General features: G+C 35.5%; 1 long non-coding RNA gene across 1 annotated transcript; it reads right to left on the reverse strand.

The window, feature by feature from the left end:
* Window positions 1–333: 333 nt before the first annotated feature.
* On the reverse strand, window positions 334–5,168 carry LOC141359310 (uncharacterized). Its single transcript, XR_012365724.1, has 3 exons — window positions 4,821–5,168; window positions 4,428–4,637; window positions 334–1,421 (listed from the first exon to the last, which is right to left on the reverse strand). It is a non-coding gene; the product is annotated as an uncharacterized lncRNA (long non-coding RNA).
* Between the last annotated feature and the right edge of the window lie 12,078 nt (window positions 5,169–17,246).

The raw sequence follows: 17,246 nt of genomic DNA on the forward strand, positions 1-17,246 counted from the left end.
AAAATGTTAAATGGAGCTGATAGTAACATATTTAGAAAATTGTGTGCGCTCAGTCTACGAGTTCGTAGGGTGTCACGTCTGTCATTTTTACACTTCGAAGTGTGCTCATCAGCGCCCCCTTTTCCACCTTAATGCTGTCTGCAGCAGGCTTTGCGCACTTTACCAACCCAGAAGTCCTTGCGAAAGAGCAGTCAGACCAATCAGACGACGAATAGATAACTCAAATATTTTTTTTTTTATTCTAAAGACAGATTAAAATTGAGTGTTGTGTTCTTGAATCAGCATAAAAACTTGATCGGCTTTGCCACAAACCACCCACTTAAACAGGATGAGACTGTGTGATAGACATCTCTGCCCAGAAAAACAGTTTATACCAGCTTCAGTTTAATACTAGATTAGACTTGTAAGCAAAACACATCATATCAGAGACAACCTCAAAAACAAGTGTAAAATTCACAACATAAACATCACTTCATGACACGGCTTTTTAATTTCCTTTTTCAGTTTTTAAAATGTTATTTAATTATTGTTTAACAAAAGATAAATAAAACACAAATGGTAAAAGCTCTTATGATCAATAGCATCACTTTAGTCCTTATAAATGTGTAAATACAGCATTATTATGAGCAGTTGAAGTTGTAGTAGATCATTTAATGATTTTATCTCATTTTCTCGTACTCAAGCGGATGTTAAAGAAACTCTTTTTGACACTTTTATAGCATAAGAAGAAGGAAAGCATTTCATAACATGCTTGAACTTTACATATTTTGACAACTATTACATTATATTAAAAGTTAATTTATAGCTGTTAATTATTGCTGAGTCCTGTAAAAGATGTCTCTTATCTTTACTTCATCTTTTATGTTTTCAGCAGAAAAAAATCTAATCATTAATCTTCATCTTTTTACTGCTAGTGCTCTTATTCTTGAGAAACAGTCTCAACTCGATTCACAGGACAGATTATGTTTTATATTTTTATAAACCTGTTCCTTTCATTACTAATAAACTGAGACAGAAATAATCTGCATATGTTTTATATTTTCTACATTGAACTTTAGGGAAACTGTTAAGAAATTAATGTAATTAATTTAAAACCTGTAAAAAGTGTTAAATTTAGATGATGCAAAACTTCCTTTCAGACTTTCCAATGCAACTCATGTGGGTCTAAAAATAAGCAGCGTGTAAATGAGCTTAAAGGCTGGCAGACAATCTGGGACTGTGACAGTTTAATAAAAAAGCTCATTTACATCAGACACACTGATGGGCAACTTCTCTTCTTATTTTCGGCATGACGCTCGATTCTGTTCCAAAATACGGCTCTGGTGTGCCCTTGTGTGCAAGGGTCCCTAAAGTCTGCACTACATGATGTCATCAACGTGTCGACTCTGAGGAAGTCCACAAGTTCAGGGTGTGTCATATCTCTGAAAGGCAGGTACAAAAAAGCTTTATTAAAACATTATAGTAGCAAACCTTCAGAAAGCCAAGCCTTGTTTTAATCAGTATCATACAGTTTTATGTATTTAAGCATTTGTTTTGTCCATCATATCTGAAAAAAAGACACAGACTCAGTTATATTCAGAAAAGGCAGAACATTCAGAATTTGACTTTTCTGTGATTCTCAGATTTCAGTCTCACTGCAGCCGTTATCACAGTGCTACTCAACAAATAACCATCATGACAGCTGTGTGCATATTTTCAAAATAACACAAAACTTCTGAGTGATGCGCTATGACGTTCAGTGCCACTGGCAGCGCTAAAACACTTTCACTTTTGGTTGTGTTAGTACATTTAAAGTACAGCTTGCGTTAGAAAATAATAAATCCACCTTGATTGTGTTTCCTCATCTTCTTTTTTAGGGGTTTCCCCAGTAATGATGATACACAAAACAACACTGCACACCGACACCTGACTTTGAAACCTGCAGAAGCTGTAATTTTGTAGCATCTCACTTAATATTAATGATCAGCTATGAGTGCTGCAAAGTGAGACTGAAAGTAGCTCAGCGATGACGTCATAGCTGACAATAAACCAATCAGCATCAAGGACTGAAACTATCTATTTTATCATTTACACTGTAACAAGTGAAAAGTTGGATTTACTTAAAGTTGCAGTCGGCAAGATTGTTTCTTGTGGTGCTGCTTGAAGTCAAACAAGCCTTATATCACATGCATCCACCTTATATTGAACGCAGCGTGATGGCGGAGAGAACATTCACTAACAAACTTTTGATTCCTTGGCTAACAACCAGAGCTAGAAGAACAACCAATGAAAAGAAAACAACCAAGGAAACGAAGGAAACGAAGAAAGAAAGCGATCGTGCCTTTAATAAAACTAGGATCAATATCGGACCAGCATTTGAAAGGTGGAGGGATCTATGAGCTTTTAAAGGGTTTTAGCTGGATGCAGAGCTTACCATATTTCTTCTTGACAGGTAATTGTGCTTTATCAACCATTTATTGTATTTCTGAGTGTTATCTAAGTAATCTAAGTATGCTTAAACACACACTGCTGAGGACGAGCTCGATATGAGGTTGCTCGGTGGTAGTGTGGGAGGGGCATAAAAATTGAAAACATTCGAAATCATCTCAATCCTCCAGAGTTGCCGACTGTAGCTTTAAATAGTTACTTCAGTTGGTAACTAAAACAAGTTTATTAAAAGTTCTTTTTTTAAAGCTCCACTGTGTAGGATCTACTCCCATCAAGCGGTGAAAGTCTATATGACAACCAACTGAATTTTACTTTCTAGCCCCCCCCATTCGGAACGCGTTTTAACTCGTACGGTGGCCCGGCCGTGTCATGCCAAGGTTAACATGGCTTCCAGTAGTTACAAAGCAAATGCAATGAAAAAAAAATGAACAATTTGCATTGTCATTTGCGTGTGATCCATCAAAGCACACAGATTTATGTTTAACATGGAAAAAGTCTGATTGTCATGATATGTCCGATTAAAATCACATACAAAAAGCAACCATAAACGTAGCTTAGACACTTCTTTTTTCATCGACGCAAGGAAAATATCACACGGGCTGTTAAACTTGGTATTAAGATGTGTTTTCATTGATCAGATCACAAGTGGACGAGAGAGACACATTACGTTTACACTTGGTGTTTAAATACGTCTCTTTTTGTCCATTTTCGACAGCTTCTCTTCAGATTACTGAGGAGATGGTTTGTGGACGAGTCCCTCTCCTGTCATTTACTCATGAGCTGGAGTAATGACAGGTTTAAATGGACACGAACTAATATGTCAGAGTCCAATGCTTATGTTTAAGTAAACATTACATGTCTGTGTATATGTAAGAGCTTTCTCTGATATTGGTGAAATAAGATCGCTCAACTTTCACACGCTTGTAAAATGAAACGAAAGACGCGCAGATCAGACGCTTTTATCAATGAAAGGCTAAAAATAGCGCTGTACACCGTGTGTTTGTGTTAGAGGTCAGAAAAGATGAAAAACATTTATCTCAGTACCTCAGATTACATAAATATGCGGAGAGACGGCGTGTGGCTGTTCCAAGACATTAAACCACATGCATGTTTACACTAACAAGTGTTATGCATACCCATGCTATAGTTAGCCAAGGAACTATAAAACTTCAAGTTTACAACATAAACTGTATAGATGTAAACGAATATGCTGAATTACCTGTGGTGAAGTAACCTAGCAACTTCATTGTCCAATGAGCCCCATCTTGAAAAACTAACTCCAATAGTGACTTTGGTCTTGATGTTTGTCCTGTCGCGTTGTCGTTTAAAATCCCTGTTTCGCTTCCTTGGCGACTTGTTTTAATGTCCTCGAGAATAGTTCTTCAACAGGCTTTCAAATCAAAGCATTAGATCGCAGGTTTATCACGTGCAGCCGAAGGATTCAGTCTAACGCAGGTCGCATATCCGGGCTGCATACGTCATCAAGCCTGGTTTATTTAAATTAACTGAGCATTACATTCGCAAGTCATAAGCATATTACATCAAGTTACAATTAACTAAGAATAAATGTCAGCTTTATAATTGTTAATATTCTGAAATAAGACTGTCTTGATGACGTATACCGCCTACACATGCAACCTCCGTAGGCTTCAGCTCGCGGCCAGCTTGAGTGTACTCTGAAAGCGCGAAAGGTGGAGCTTGAATTTCAGGAATGTCCCTCGCGGGCGAATGTATTTCAAAGATGGAGGCACAACATGGATTCAGCCAGAGAGCGACTCGATCGTATGTATTTTAAATAGCAGATTCTACACTTACGAGAATACTTTGATTAGTGGGGTGGAAGGAATTACACATGAATGAGCACATACTTTTGGAAGAAAACATGGGTTTTTGCTTAGAATTAACTAAAAAAAGTACACACTGGAGCTTTAAGTTGATCCAACTGTTTATTTTTTACAGTGTAACATCAAAGTCAGATGTATGATGAGATGTTGTGTTACCTCTTACAGTACAGGAATACTCTTGTAGCTCCTCACTGTTGATTGAGTCCAGGTACAGCTTGTTTAATAATGTCAATCCATCTGTTACCTGTTGTCCATTCTTATACCAGATGTAAGTATGTTTGTTATCCAGAGTGCATTGAGTTGAACAGCTTAATATCACTTTTTCTCCATCTATTACAGGGTTTGGGCTGCTTATCACTCGTGTATCTGAAATTTCATAAAACATCAACTACTTTTCAAAGTTGGGCCTCATATTTTTGATTTAGCTCAATTGATAAAGCATGACCTAAACCTCTAATCACAGTCGTGTTGCTATCAGACTCCTACTCGAGCTATAATGCTTCAGTATAATGAGTGCTGAACTACAGAGAGTTTATTATGAGCAGTTACCTGTAACAGTAAGATAGACTCCATGTGAACCAAAAACTTCATCTGATGTGTTAGTGATGATGCTGAATCGATATATTCCAGTGTCATTTGTGCTGACGTCTTTGACTCTCAGTGTGTTTCCCACAAACTCCACACGACCAGAAAACTGATGATCCTCACGCAGATCACTGAATTCCTTACTATGAAACACCCAATCAATATATCCCCAAGCATAACGGTAATACCAGTATGTTTTCTCTACTGTATATCCAGTGGGATGTGAGTATGAAGAGTTAATATCTACTGTTGATCCCACTAAAGCACAAACTCTTCTAGAGGTGTAAGTCACACCCCAACAGCTACTGTTAGAAAGACCTGAAAGAGTCACCAAATACTGCTGTAACATTCACAATCAAGTACAAACACACTCATACTGTATATGAATCAACAAGAAAACTGCAAAGTTTGTTCTTCCATTTTAATTTAAATATTTTATAAATGTCAGACTCACACACAGATGAAGAGGGCTCTGAACCAGACTCAGAGCAGTAATAACTGTAATTGTTTCCATTGGATGACACAAATATGCTTGGGTATATGTTAAATATTGTCCATTCTTGTACCAGTAGTATTTATATTCAGATGTTAAAGGACAGGAGGAATCACAGCTCAGTTTTACTCGCTGTCCTGTAGATTCAGGAGTCATCTTTACCTGTACAACTAAATAATCAAAACCTTACATTAGATGAGAAATGAAAAGAGTTTAACTGGACTGATGAGAATGTAAATGTACCTGAAACTGTTAGATTGACTGTGACTGAGCTGAGATGTTTAACTCCATCCTTCATAATGAACATGAGCTGATATTCTCCACTGTCGCTCTCTATCAGAGTATGTATTGTGAGCTCTGATTGGTTGTTAGCGATCCACTGACCCACTCGTCGTGAGTAATCTGAATCTAAAGTCAAATCTTCAGGTTCATCTTTGTTTCTCCAGTTTGTTCTCTGTTTCTGACTGAACCAGAACCCAGTTGTGATGTTGATGTTTGAGTAATCACACCTCACACCCACCCATGCCCCCCTCACATCACAAATATTCAGTTCATCACAGGTTACATTAAAATTATCCAATGTTAGGGACCCTGAAGAAGAAACGGTAACATTATTAATATTTCTAGCTGTTTTTACATTAAAATTTCCATATGATGAGAGATTCAGACAGTCCTATAAGGATATAAACCCTGATTCATCAATTTTGTTCTGAAACACAAACCTTTCAATTAGTTTAGTGTCAAATATACAAACTACCGTGGCCGAGAAATGCAAAACAAAACGACAAATTAAAAACAAAATGTATGTCAAAAAAACACAATAACAAGTCCAGTGACAAATTAACAATTCAGAAAACACAACGGCAACTCAGAAAGCACAACGGCAATTCACAAAACACAAAAACAAATCTTTCAAACCGGAAAAGGTAGGTACATTGCACGACTGGAATGGTTACGGCTGATTGGACGACACCTCTGTCAAACAAGACGCTACATCGCCACCAGCAGTCGAACCCTAGTGTCAGAGCATGCTTGTAATGTTGTCTTCTACACACTGTCACAAAACAGCTAGATGATGTACACCGTGTTTTCGCTTACGAGGCGATCGAAACTTGACATTTTAAAGACAAAAAGTCGTCATTGAGCAGGATCTGTCTAATAATAAAGGTAAGTGTTTTGGTCATTCTTCCGTTAGCAAGGTTGCTAGTCATAGCTAATGGCTGCGTCCGAAAGCAGCTGACTTGTTGGCTCGCTGCCTCATGAGGCAATGACTTCGGAGGCATGAAGGCAGCTCAGAGAAATACATTCGGACAGCCATGGATTCGGACAAGCCTTGATGCCTTCTTGCCTTGGAATGCCGCCTCAGAAGGCAGCATTTTTTAGCTTTCGGGCGCAGCTGTTATCACCTGTTAGTTTTTTGTTTTAAAAGGCCATATGATGAGCACAAACTCTTGTTGCAACCACGTTTCTATATTACTGTTAGCAACAGATTTGTAAGATGAAAGTAAACCAACGTATTCCTTAGTTTTAATGCAGTTGTTATTGACGAGGTAACAGTGACAGATCCATGATGAAGCTCATCATCTTCAGGTTTCTGTAACATGATTAGAGTTTAATTAATGTTGTGCAGAGGTAACAGAGGCTTGTCATGTGTCTGCTTTGCTTGTAAAGTATTATATAATTAAATATTGGCAAAGCTGTTTCAGACAGTTTACTATATAACCATGGGCTTTAATATAACGGCATTGGCTCTGATATGCATCTTAGGACATAGGTAATTTGTTAGACTTGATAATGTTGGTAAACAGTTAATAATTATGTTTCTTAACTAATTGTTTATTCATTATTACAGGACATTGCACTTGAAGCTACATGACATGGCAGTGTGTAAACAAGTGGCAAGGAGTCAGGAGTGGTGTCAGAACGGTTTCCTACACACTGTTATTTACATTAAAATGTAAATCTGGATCCTGAAATGTCAGTCAATCTATAGTTGAGAAAATACAAATAAAGTGAGAAATAAATAACTGTTATGAAGTGCATAATTTCTATCATAACATTTACATAACATACCTTGAGCCAGAATTTTATAATGTGTAAATAGTTTTTTGCACATGTGGAAGGTCAACATTTGACAAAATGCATTGTAAATGTATTCTTTACTTACAGTGAAACATTAGTAATTGTACACTGTTATAAGATTCAGGTGTAAGTATAGTTATTTTGTCTGTCATGCTCCATGTTAAATATTAAATGTTGGTTTGCAAACAACTGATTCCAACCTTGTTTGTTATATCATGGAAGCTTTTATTAGTATTATTATTCATTGTATTACCAAATATGTAAATAACAGCTACAAGTTTTATAAATGTTCTTGTTCTTGTAATGGAAAAGGTGTACATACTTTGTCCTGGGTAACAGGGACGTGCACAGACATTTTGAGGGGCAGGGGCTCAAGTGAAATAAAGGGCACCTTTCATAATTATGTATATTTTTTTCTTTTTTTTAAACAAAAAGTATATATATATATATATATATATATATATATATATATATATATATATATATATATATATATATATATATATATATATATATATATATATATATATATTAACACAATTCTGACTTCCTTTTTTAAAAAATTATTAAAAAAGTTAATTAATTTTATCTTCCTCAAACTCACGCAATTGTTTAATTTTCAAAAGATGTCTACAAAATAATCAGTTCACACAGACTAGGTTAATAGAGCAGCAAAGGAAACCATTACACAATGTGCATGTTTTGAAAACATTAAATTACACATTAATTATAAATTTGTTAAAATTCTAAAAACAAAGTTTTGACGACTGAGTTAGCGCTACATGCCAATAAATGCTAATGTTTAGCTGATTAGTTGTTAGTTGTTACTCAAAAGGCATTTTCGTCTGATAAGGGCTCAAAATATAAGGTCTGTTTACTAATGTGAGCTTCTGGCATGAGCCTCAGAGCAGAGCAATCAGAGCAGAGCTCAACATTATTATTCATGACCCTTTCAAATAGGGCAAAAATAGACCATTTAATTAAAATGACAAATTCTAGGGTTGTAAATAGACATGTAAAAACGTTTCTGGATAATTTTTGCACTTAATAAAGCAACATACCTTCTATGTAATTGTCAAAGAACAATTTAACATATTATGACAACACATCCTATGGCAGCTTTAATCTTAGGTTTCATATTTATTAGGGTTACACATGTCAGAAACAACAAATATAGATTAGGCCTATTTTATTAGTATTTTATATTTTACTTTTTTGTGATGTCAGTGAAAATTCAGACTGGGCAAGTAAAATACTGAACCATCAGATGTCTTCCCAATCTACTCCAGCACTCCAGTATAACACATTATAGCCTACTTATTTAACAGACATTACAAAAAACGCAAACAAAAAGCTTACTACTGCAGTTAGCAATTATTTTATTGTTTGTGCTTTACTATTTTATGAGCAGTCTGTTTAAACTACACACTGTTACAAGTTTGCAACTCTTCAGGTTAATATGGGATTGCCATGGAAAACAATGTCCCTGAATCGTTATGTGTAACAACGTGTCCCATATTTTGGTATAAAACTGTTAATATAAGAATGCTTTCTTCCTCACACACTTACCGGTAGCTGCCTGCATAATCATGCACATGATCGCGTCTCGTTCTGGCTGAGCTTTGGCGCTTGAAGCGCGAAATGCGAATGATGCAGCACGAGCGTAGACAAGCCAATCATAACTATAAGTAAGTTAGAGAGGCGGGACTAAGGAAAGGTAAAGCCAATCATATTAGCGATGTGAATTTTGGAGGCGGGACTCATCTGTTAACCGTTTGTGTGCCACAAATAGCGCTATTTTTCTTTATATAAGAGTTTAAATCTCATTTAAATGATTCCTGAATAAATTCATGTTAAATTAAATAAGCAACAAGTAAAAAAACACAAGAAACAGACAGACATCAGTTGTTATATGAATAAAGATCATATTATTATTATTTTTTTAAAAGCACCCCAGAAAAAAAGGGCACTTTCTCTCCAGGAATAAAAAGGGCAGGTGCTCAAGCCCCCTTTGATGTCTATGTGTGCACGTGCCTGCTGGGTAAAATGTTAAATAACATTAATAGCATAAAATGTAACTACTTTGCCGTCATGAAAAATTTAACATTTAAAGAAAAACAAATTTTAATATAAAACATAATTTTTCATAATGAACATAACAAGGAACACTTCGACAGCATCTTGATGACTGGGACACGCGTGTGTCCTGTTTAGAGATGGACACAGAAAGGTAAGGGCAATGAATAGCATTAGCTTATAGAATTGTTTTAGCACTTAATTAGCACAAGCTAATACAAACAACATTATTTTGACCGGAAAGCAATCACATTTAAATATAAAATGCAAAGAGTTAGGTAATGTTTTACAGTAACTTCACAATGCCTTGTTGCTAAAGTTATCGCTAACGTCACCTACCTGCTTTTTAAAACTGTTTAATGCAGATACGTAATGCTTACTTAAAAAATGACCTATAATGTTACCACAATAACACGATATTCAATACGTGGACATTAATAAACGTAACTTTATAATCAATATTTCTAGTTTTTTTTAAGCATTCCCACGTCAATGACAAGTCCAGTGTAATGGTTGAAAACCGGAAGTTGAGTGACGTAGTTGTCTTGATTGACAGGGGTGTCATCCAATCAGCAGTAACCAATACATTCGCGCAATACCTACCCTTTCCGGTTTGTAGATTTGTCGTTGTGTTTTCTGACTTTTTAATTTGTTTTCTGACTTGTCGTTTTGTTTTTCATTTGTTTTTTGGTTTTCTCATTTGTTATTTTGTTTTCTAAATTGTTATTTTGTCACTGGATTTGTCGTTGTGTTTTTTGACTTGCAATTTTGTTTTTAAATTTGCATTTGTGGTTTTAATTTGTTGTTTTGATTTTAGATTTGTTGTTTAGGTTTGCACTTCTCGGCCACCGTAACAAACTCACTTTAAGTATTTTAGTGGCCTTTGGAGTAAGTGAAATTCTTTAAATTAGACTAAACTAAACTGTATTTTTTTTTACAAAATTTGACATATTTTTTTAAAAAAATGATGAATTACATATTAAAAACATAAATTAATAATATAAAATAGGGATCACGTGATTGCATGAATAATAATAATTTGTGTTGCATCTGAATTCATGTATCTTTGACAATTATAAGCTTCACTGAAACACAACCTATAGAGGATCAACTTGAACAATCTTTTCAACACGATGCACAGTCACTATCAGACATAATTCAGTTTCTTATGAATAATTGAAGGAAAAAATAGTTTCAGTTCAACAACAAAACTGTGTTTCATACCTTGAATGTGTAACAGCAGGATCAGTGATGAGAGTCTGAAGTTCATGATTTCTCTTTGTAGAAACTCACATATACCAGCTACAAAACATTAAACAAGAACTTTTCTTATTGCTGATAAAAACACAATGTTAGTTTGACTGTGACACTAAATTCATTCATCTCTTATTACATTTCAGATCTTTCTTTTTATAATAAAATCAGTAACACAAAACCGTACTTAACTAACAATAATTAAAATGTAAGTATTTTATTCTAAAGTTACATTAAATAAAATAATTAAACATGCATACATTACAAATTATAGTGCAGTTCTCTGTCAGTGGTTTGTAGCTGTCAGTTTTAGTAGATGATCTGATAATCTCAGTTACTTCATTTTTTCTAAGTGAAGTCGGTGTGAAGAAAAACGTCTAGCACTTTCTAGCACCCTCCCCAGAATAGTGTCTCTATATCTAGTTCTTTAGCAGTAAATGTCAGTGAGCTAAACCTTCAGGAAATCATAATTGCTGACTTTAGCAACATTATAAAAGCTGTTTTCATTTTACCATAACAACTTTTGCAACCTTAACAAAATTTTAGATGGTGTTTGATCACAAGATGGTGTCTGCAGCGCTTCGGCCTCTAAGTTTGAATTCACGTATTCATTTTATGAACTAAAATGAGTAAATGAATGTACCAGCTTACATGGACAGATGAACTTGACAACACAAATATCTTTGGGTAAAATCTCTTGTGTGTTGCCCAGTACATCATGACCGGGTAGGTAATAGTGTTTCTTTTCTTTCTTGTGAAACGATTGATGTCTCCTAACAGCTTCATTACCTTTAGATGGGCTGAAGAATACTAGCATTTTAAACACAGGTTTAGATGAGATATTTAAATGAGCTACCGTATTGGCTGCAGCGTCTTTAACTACTATAGACAAACTAAAATTGACTTTTCCAGCCTTCTTTGATGCAAAATCATCAATTACATCATCATACGAAACCTGTTGTGTAACTGTATAATTGATGCTGATGATGGGAAGTCCAGAGAGATGCTCCTGTGACATAGAGGACCTCAAGTACGTTTTAATAAGCTTCCTCTCTGCTTCAGCTTCTGTCACTGGAAGGTCAAACCAATTCTGGGTGCAGTCCACAGATTGGGGTAGATTTCTGTGAGCTCTTTCTAATGGATGAAAGTCAGCAGCTCAGGCAGAGTCACAGATTTTGATGGGAGGTCAGTGAAGTTCTTCAGCTCCTGCACAAACTCTCTGTGATATTATCGCCTTTTTAAAACCATTTTATGTTACTGATTATATAATGAGAATGAAATAGCATAATAATTCAAGTTCATCCTTCCTAAGAACACAACTTTCATTTATTTTTTATGTTAAGACACTGAAATTGGAATGCAAGAAAAATAATATTCTAAATAATAAAAAATATATATAAAAAAATGGGGGAGCAAAGAGCAAAAACTCTTTAGTGTTGCTTTATGCTAATCCCTGTCCTGGAAACCACACCTAGATGTTATGGTTATGTTTCAGATGACTTTTTATTTGTATTGCTCTTTTCATTGCCTCTGTTTTTGAACAAAGCAGACATGCCGGCTATTTAACAATAATTTCACCTCCTCACATCTTAAAGGGGCCATGGCATGAAAATCTGACTTTTTTCATGTTTAAGTGCTATGATTGGGTACCCAGTGCTTCTATCAACCTAGAAAATGTGAAAAAGATCAACCCAGTAACTTGGTTTTGGTAAACCATTCTCTGCAAGCAAATGAAAAAATGGGTCGTTGAAATTTGGCTGATGTCAAAAGAGATCTTATTATAATAAAACCGCCCCTTAATCTGCACTATACAATCACAGCACTGCCATTTAGTGCAGAGAAAAGCACAATTGAGTCTTAATTGCAACAAACCACCATCCTTGTGATCAGTCTTTGAATTTCATCAGCTCATTTGCATTTTAAAGGACACACCCAAAACGGCAAATTTTTGCACACACCTACAAAGTGGCAATTTTAACATGCTATAATAAATTATTTATCTGCTATTTTGAGCTAAAACTTCACATATGTGCTCTGGGGACACCAAAGATTTATTTAACATCTTAAAAAAGTCTTGTGCCATGGCACCTTTAAGCACATCAGAGATGCAGGTTGTAGCTTTAATACCAATTTTCAAACTCTGTGAATTCATCGAAGTAATGTTTTTTTTCTTTTTTTTCTTTTTTATTTCACACACACACTCCTGTACTGCACACAACAACCTGCAACCAGCCTGTAAAGTCTCTTTAGCGTGTATAAAAATCAACACATACACGTTGACACGTGTTACGCCCCCTGTTGGTCAAGGAGAATTTTAGGTTAAACATTATAAACAATTTACACCTCGGGCCTGTTGAGTGCTTTATTCTGATTGATGAAAAATGTTCCACAGGTATGCATTATTTTTTGATAAACTCACACCTAACCTGTCAAATGTCTTAAAATAACCACCAGAGCAATTTTTGTGGTAGCTGTGATATATAAGCAGAATAATTGACAATCCAATCAGTTTCCAATAAATGAAATCAGTCTCGTCCTACATTTCTTTCATGATCTCAGAAGACGTTTTAATTGTATGTCATAACTACTTACATGAATTTCCTTTATTTATTTTGTTGAACACAAATGAAGATATTTTCCATAGTAGAAAAAACAAATAAGTCATTGACTGTGTGCTTGCATCATTTATCAAAACATCTTCTTTTGTGTTTAACAAAATAAAGAAACTCATGCAGATATAAAACAACATGAGGATGAGGAGATAATTACAGAATTTAAATTTTTTGGGTGAACTGTCCCTTTAAAACAGTAACTGACACATCAGAACCAACTTTTATGTATTTTTATTTTAATGAATCTTTATTTAACTAAGAAGTCCTCACCTCTTTTTGACGGAGACTTGGATGAGAAGACACATTATTACATAAAGACAAAAAAGCAATTCAGACAAAACTAAAGTTCACTAATATAAAAGACTTTTACTATTATTTGTAAATACTGAACTGTAATGGAACGTATAATATGGAATGTATACAAATCCAGCCTAAGAATAGCAATAAAACAGATAAACTTCTTTATAAGCATAAATCATAAGCGCTTTAAACTTTCATGATAATAAAATGATCAAGCTGTTGTTATATTCTGAAAGTTAATTCATGACCAGAGTGCAGAATACGCAAAAGAGTCCTGAATGAAACCTAAGTATTATAAAATATACAACAATGACAATGAATTATAAAACATAAAGAGCTATGATACACAGTCAGCGTCTTAATTGTAAAATGCAGTGAAAGCAACATGCATGTAAATAATGTCCTCATAGTCCGAAACATTTTAAAATAAACTGAACAAATGATTTCCTTACTGCAAGATTAAAGCACAGCCCTGTAATAAAATCCTAACCTAACTAAAAACAGCATTGAGTTGAATAACAGCCTGACTTATAGTGAAGATGAAAGTAGATCACAGTATCATCTACATAAAGATGCACTATAGCAAACTTTTTACAGGATTTATGCATTTGTGATGTTACAGTTGATCTGACACTGACACAAGACTGTTGAATGATAAACTCAATACTTCAATGAATAATTCATCTATTTGAACATTAGATTATTTACACTGAGCTGTCATTAATATATCACTGTATATGACATCACTGCATCACTGATGTCACTGCTGAGAGACTGTTGCTAGGTGATGATGTCATAAAGAGAGTTGTGACATCACTCCAGTAGTTCTGATGGACAGACAGCTGATCTACTCACAGACCTGCAACATCTAACAATGACAAACACACAGAAAGAGATAATGTTATAAAATCTGACCATTAGTTTATTTAACATACAGATATACAGATTTTCTCACCTCTATTTGTTTGTCATCAGTTTTGTTTTTAGATGAGTTCAATTTATTCATGCTGATGAAAAACCTGTAGGGTCAAAATTCACACTCTTACAATCTGAATTCATATCAGAATATTCACTGTATGTTATGCAGTTTTGAGTTTTACTTGATATTTTTACTTACCAGATCCATACAGCTCCTATAATGAGAAACTGAGGCAGAAACACCAACAGAGAGACAAACACTGAACGGTCAGTTGTTTCTGAAATAGAAAATAACTTTACTCTTTATCTTAAATAACAAAAGACTCATTATGTTAAAATCAATACAGTAAATCTATCAGATAGATCACCTGAATTCAGGTATGAGAGGCTGTGCTACATTATGAATATCATCACACCTGAAGAGCAATGACCTTTAACCCGTGACTTACAAACTAACACAGAGAAAAATGAGTGAAATATTTTAATAAATCGGTTACTTTAACATGAAAATAATAATGACACAAATGTTTCTTTCATTATGAGATATACTGAAGTGTATGTCATATAAACTTTAACTACTACAATATTAATGATCAGCTACGAGTGCTACACAGTGAGACTAGGCTTGGTACCGAACGTCGATACTTTTATGGTATTGAACGAAAAACTCTGATACTTTGAGTATTGAAAATGATATATCTTTCGGTGCCAAATTTAGATTCCAAAAGCCAAGCGGCTGTGTCTGTGTGAGCCTGTACTTGCGTGTAAGGACCTAAAGCCCCGGCGATTGGCTGTCCACCACCACGTGACGAGGAGGATTTCTGAAAATACTCGCAGTCACCCAACACAAGTGTAGGTGAGAAATATACAGAAAGGCTTTGTGACAGTTGTCTAACCAATAGAGTTAGCGCAAGTATGGCCGTGTTGTCTCCGTAAAAGACACAACAACCAAAACGGCGCTTCTTTAAAGCAACACTATGTAGTTTCCATGTAAAAATGACTTACAGCTCCCCCATGTGGTTGAAAAGCGCAACATTGCCTGGTATCAGACACTCTTCTGCAGGCAGGGGGAGGGGCTGTGTTTCCTACCCTCCACCGCCACTTTCAGAGTGTGCTTGTAGCAGCTAGGAGGCTGCTCAGGTTGCAGCAGCAGTACAATTTGTCCAGTTAAAAGTTGTTCTATCACTGAAATAATTTTAGAGACATTATTTAAAGCTAAAAACTACATAGTGTTGCTTTAAAGTGACGAGGGGTTTCAATTTAAAGCACGCGCGCAGTCTGTGTCTCTGCTTGTTTAACTCACGCCTGGTTCCGCATTTCAAGACTTCGCGCGCGCGCGTCTCTCACAACAGTCTCGACAAGGTGTTTAAACTTGACCCACGTGTGCAGCTTGTGTCTCTCAATGCTTATCAAATACTCGCGCCTGTCTCTCCGCATCGCAAAGCCTTCATGCCCTCATCTCCCAAAATGGACGATGCGGTTTATGGTTAAAACTTGACGCACACGCGCAGCCCAACACGGCTTACAAGCCTGTCTCGTTATTTAAAACAAACCAAATTCCATTTAACTGGTTTGCTAATTTCACTTGAATGAAATTACATTGAACGCATTTTCTACTCATTTTAAAAATCCCAAATGTATATATTTTGATAATTATGATGTTGAGTATTGTTTACAAAAAACAAACATGCATACAAATCTTCCCAGTAAAACTCAGTCACCCATTTAAATATTTTAACTATTTTTCAAAGTTGCAGCTACAATGAACCCACTTATTTAAGTACTGTTAGTCCAAGCTAACGACCATTTTACATTTCATAAAATAAAGCAGTGTTAATTATATTCTTCATTTCTTTATTTTTGTTTCCTTATTTTCATAAAAAAACTGATAAGTGTGTCTGCTGGTGCACCCCTATCCAAAAAGCACAACCAGTTTTATTAATAATGTTACCCTGAGTGAGAAGTGTTACCAGAATTTGTTTTAATTAAGGTGAAAAAAAGTTGTGAGTTTAATGTATTTTTGTTAATGTTTCAATGGATTTTAAAACATATGGGCTGTTTCTCAATTCCAAGAACGCAAAGAACGGACTTGCGTCCTCGTGGAGATCGGTCTTGCCAGGCGACCTTGGAAGAACGAACTCGGAAGTTTTGCCGCAAAATTCTGGGGCGTAAAGCGATTTCAGCAAGTCTGCACTCGATGCATCCTTGATATCAAGAACACATCCGGGTATTTTCATGCGTCCTCTGTCCTTGCGTTCTTGAGAATTGGAATGAACTTCGACCGTTAATGATGACGTAGAGCGAGGACAAGAGGACGCAAGATCGCTGAAGAACGCATATTGAGAAACAGCCATGGTATCGGAAAAAAGTATCGTTAGGAACCGGTATCGAAAATGAGGTATCAAAATTGGCACCGGATCGAAAGATTTTAAACAATAACAATACTTAGGGAAGTGAGACTAAAAGTGATAATGTCAGCTGAGAACAAACCAATCAGCATCAAGGACTGAAACTCTCTCTTATATAATTTCATCAGATGTATGATGAGATGTTGTGTTACCTCTTACAGTACAGGAATACTCTTGTAGCTCCTCACTGTTGATTGAGTCCAGGTACAGCTTGTTTAATAATGTCAATCCATCTGTTACCTGTTGT

This window comes from Misgurnus anguillicaudatus, chromosome 23, assembly GCF_027580225.2.
Source record: "Misgurnus anguillicaudatus chromosome 23, ASM2758022v2, whole genome shotgun sequence".
NCBI classification, from domain to species: domain Eukaryota; kingdom Metazoa; phylum Chordata; class Actinopteri; order Cypriniformes; family Cobitidae; genus Misgurnus; species Misgurnus anguillicaudatus.